This window comes from Aphis gossypii, unplaced genomic scaffold (genome assembly GCF_020184175.1).
Source record: "Aphis gossypii isolate Hap1 unplaced genomic scaffold, ASM2018417v2 Contig01110, whole genome shotgun sequence".
Classification (NCBI taxonomy): domain Eukaryota; kingdom Metazoa; phylum Arthropoda; class Insecta; order Hemiptera; family Aphididae; genus Aphis; species Aphis gossypii.
In genome coordinates this window covers 1-4687 of record NW_026083467.1, presented here as the reverse complement: position 1 = coordinate 4687, position 4687 = coordinate 1, and the positions used below count along the sequence as shown (strand labels likewise).

The 4687-nt window shown below is 30.5% G+C and overlaps 1 pseudogene; it reads right to left on the bottom strand.

Annotated features, from left to right (window-relative positions):
* Positions 1–818: 818 nt before the first annotated feature.
* On the bottom strand, positions 819–1567 carry LOC126555802 (uncharacterized; annotated as a pseudogene).
* Positions 1568–4687: the final 3120 nt, after the last annotated feature.

Below are 4687 nucleotides of genomic sequence, written 5' to 3'. Positions count from 1 at the left end.
ATGACTAGTTGAACTGATCCGAAGTAGCGGATTTATATTGAATTTTAATCCCATATCAAGATCCGTAACGTTTAATATGTAACACGATTGTCAATGCCTCACCAAAATTATCAATCGGATTATGATCTTGATCACCTAGCTGAACGGTTTCGAATCAATATTTGTTTTTATTCAATTTGTAATATATTAAATTTGGCGGTGTCTGAATTACTTTAGATCCTGTCCTCTCACTCGGGAAAAACTCGTAAATGAATGACTTTGTAGATGGTTGTTGAATGATCCTTGAGCTATATTACACATTACTTTTATAGAATTAATTGTGTTTAAATTTACTTACTGCTTTTTCCGATCGATGAATTGCATACTCTGGTTTATATTGTCTTTTTTTAAAACCAAATACAGGTGCCATACTAAATGGAATCTCAAAGTGTAGTATCCCATTACATTTTATATATGATCTGAAATCATTAGGATCAACCGAAATATCGAATGTTAATTTGGTTAAGTTTTCACTATTATAGTCATCTATTTGCTTCTTAACTCGTTGATTAATATCTTCAATTTCATAACATCCCTCTTCCAATTTAATATAACACATCATAGGAGTATTATTGTTTTCATCGTCAACTATTTGTATAGAAAATTATTATTATTTTCATTAATATTTGGGAATGAATTAAATGACTGTAAACATAACAAAGCTATTTCTGAATCCTCGTAAAGGTTTATAGACGGAAAATAATTTACGGATAATATGGTAGCATTCCCAGTTAAACTTAAAGTAACTGACTCGTACATTACAAAATCTAAGATATAATTTAATAATGAGATCCGTGACGTTTAATATGCAGAACAACTGTCAACGTCTCGTTAAAATTGTCAATTGGATTATTGTTTTGGTCAACTAACTGAACAGTTATTAAATTAATATCTGTTTTGTTTAATCTGTAATATATAAGGTTTGACGGAGATTGAACAACCTTTGTTCCTGTTCTCCCACTCGGGAAAAACTCATATATCGAATGACTTTGAAGTTGGTTGTTGAATGACCCATGTGCTATATTGCACAATACTTTTATAGAGTTAATCGTGTTTAAATTGCCGCTTTATCCGATCGACGAGCTTCATGAAACGGTCCACATCTTATCTTTTAAACCCAAAACAGGTGCTATACTATGTGGAGTATTGAACTGAAGTATTCCATTACATTTTATATACGTTTTAAAATCAAAAGGATCAATACGTACACTGAATGCTAGCTGTGTTCCGTAGTTGTTATTACTTGGGATAACTCTTTTGCAATTTTATTGTTAATATCTTCTATTTCATAGCATCCTTCTTCCAAACAAAATTCAAAAGTCATGCATTTATATTTATTTCTCTTTGAAGGAATTACTTCTATTTTCAGTCGGTTATTAATTGCATTTATAATATTTGGAAATGAATTGAACGTTTGCAAAGATAACAAAGCTTTTTCTGAATCCTCGTAAACATTTAGACATGGAAAATAATTTGCAGTCAATACAGTCGAATTTCCAGTTAAACTTAGTGTAAGAGATTCATGCATTGTAAAAATTCAAGACATAAATGTCCACAGTTGAATGTATTAAAGTCTTGATAGTTAGAATAGTTATATACTATTTTAAACTTTTAAAATAACGTTGTAATTCAATTGGTGGAGATATCGCCAAATTATCGAAATATATGACTTTATCTTTATTTTTATGAAACGCTACCCAATGGCTCCCGTCGCCTGAAGATATGTCTAAGTTTAATATGCCACATTCAATGACGTGCGGTTTTTTAGGCAATATCACGTGAAAAGACTCCACGGAAATGATTGATTTTCAACTTTCTTACGTATTTTATAATATCTGGGTCGAAAGCGGTCTGTCAGGTAGCGTAATCATTATTTTTTTTTCTCAACCCATTATTGTTTAAATATAAACCATTGCCTTTTTACTTTTGAATTTTGAATTGCGTTGTATACACTAGCGCCTCCACATTAAGCTACCAAGTGCTGACAATCCTGCAAATATAGGTATTAAGGGAACTCTACACCTCCTGACTGTCCCTGGGATGGAATCAACCTTTTACCACTATTCTTTTTCTTCGAGGTTCTTTTTTTTTTCGCAGTTAGCATACTATTGTTTTTTGTAACACGTTTCCGTTTACCTTTACAACCCATACCTATTTTTCTTTTAGCTTTCATCGTGTTTGTTACGCGTACACAAACAATTTCTCTTTTCTAAGAGTGTCTTTTTGCTTTTATCTTTCCCAAGCACGATTTTCTAACACTTTATCAGCTTTATGTCTATCGCCTAAATTTTTGCCTTTCAATAAAAAAAAAAAATATATTTTCATATTCTTTTCAATATTTAAATTTCGTACCAGGACCACAATATTGACTACAAGCCTGAACATGGGCTTCAACTGGGAGACTATTTATAAGGGAGTTTACAAATTCTTTGCCAGTCTTGTTTGATTTTAACTTACGAGTTGAACGCGTCATCTATAACTGATAAACAATTGAAAATTCTAGAGTATATATAAGAAAAAATGGATTTGTTGATCAAAAGATAAATTAGAGGTTATAAATGTAGATGTTCAGATGGCAAAAAGACCATCAGACACGGTTCGTTATTACCTGATACTATACGTGCTATACTAGTCGGCCCCAGCGGATCAGGAAAAACTAATATATATTGTACAATCTGATCACACATGCAATGGGTTAAGATTTGAAAATATTTATTTATTCTCTAAAACCTCCAATCAGAAAAATATGTTTACTAAAAAAAATAATAGACGATTTAAAAGGTGCTATTTTTTCATATTTACTAGCGTTGATAAGGTCATAAAACCGAACTTAACTAAGACAAATTCTAGTATAATTTTTGATGATGTTATATGTGGACCACAATCTGTAATCAGAGAATATTTCAGCATTTGCAGACATTCAGGTGCTAGCTCTGTATTTTATTTGGCGCAAACGTATTCTAAAATACCAAAACAGTTAGTAAGAGATAACTCAAATTTTTAATAATACTGAAACAAGATGATACAAATTTACGACATATATTTAACGATCATTCGTCTGCAGATATGGATTCTCAGAATTTCGGAAAATGTGTCATTTCTGTTGGAATCACACAGTGATTACGGGTTTTTGGTTATCGATAAAACTCGGGAAATGAATGAAGGAAGATATAGATGCGGTTTCCATACGTTTATTAAAATAAAATAATTTTATATATATATTATAGATATACAACCATAGTATGTTATACCGTACATAGTGCTATCAGTAGTCATCCGATACAGTTATATTGTGTTTATAATTTACAATGAACAAAAAAGTTTTGTTAGAAAATTTACTAGCATCAAAAAAAAAATATTAAACGGAAAATAATGGAAATGAAACGTGGTGTTATAGATTCTGACAACTATTAACCGGATGTATTTAAGCCAATTCGAACCATTAAGTACACGTACAGAAAAAAATACTTTATGTAACTCACAACCAACTGAATTAAAAAAAATAGAACCATATGCTCTAGTAACGAAGATGATGACGATGAATTAATTCATCATTTGAACATTTTTTCAATAACAACGTTCTACAATAAAACGATACGAAATCCTACGGTATTAGTATGATAAAGTTCAGTGATTCATATAAAATTGGAAAACATACTATAACTTTTAGTCATGGTAACTTACAGCTGCTCGATAAATACTATCCTTGGACTATAGGACTATGGTCTTTATTATGTGAAGGAACCGAAAAAAACAACTATAGAAAGATATAGAAAACTATTACAACATTTTGAAAACTACTGGAGTTCATTTAAAAGAAGATGGGAAACCTAAAACCTCAAAGTATCATAAATGGTCAGTCGTTTGTAAAACCTCTGTATGATCGAATAAAACATGAAGAAAAACATTAAACGAACATATAGCTAAAATTAATAACCTTAGATCTCCTCAAATTAACTTAACACCAATTAAGGATCATTTATCTAGGTTCGAACGCTAAACGTAGTGATGTTTAATGATGATACGACTATGAAAAACGAACCATTTTATTTTAATCCAGAAGCAAACAGTTCTATAGTTACAGATCCCGCAGTTGAAAATGTTTAATTTTACTTTAACACCGCAGCCTAAGAAAGGTTCAGGTTTATATAAATGTAATACCGCAAACACAATTAGTTTATTATGACGACCCGAATGAACTATAACTAGATTAAATCTTTTAACATCATCACAAAGTGTGGTAATACTGGTGTTAATATGAAATAATATCTATTTTAGAAGAATTATGTGAAAGAAATATTATAGTTTAATGACAACCTTAGAGAGTATAGCTAATGAGCTTCATCGACAGCGAGAAAAAATATTTCCTAGACGTAGTGTAATAACGCGGTTTATTGACGACCTCTGGCAAGCTGATTTAGCTATGCAATCTCATTCTAGACAGAATTTGTTTTTAAATTATTTTAGTGTCATAGACACATATAGTAAGTACGTTTGGGTGGAAGTGTTGAAAAATAAAACATCAAAGGAATGTACAAATGGTATGTTTAATATATTGAAAAAGCTCATCCAAAATTGTTACAGACAGATAATGGTACAGAATTTTATAATATTCAATTTCAAAATTTAATGAAAAAATATAAAATTA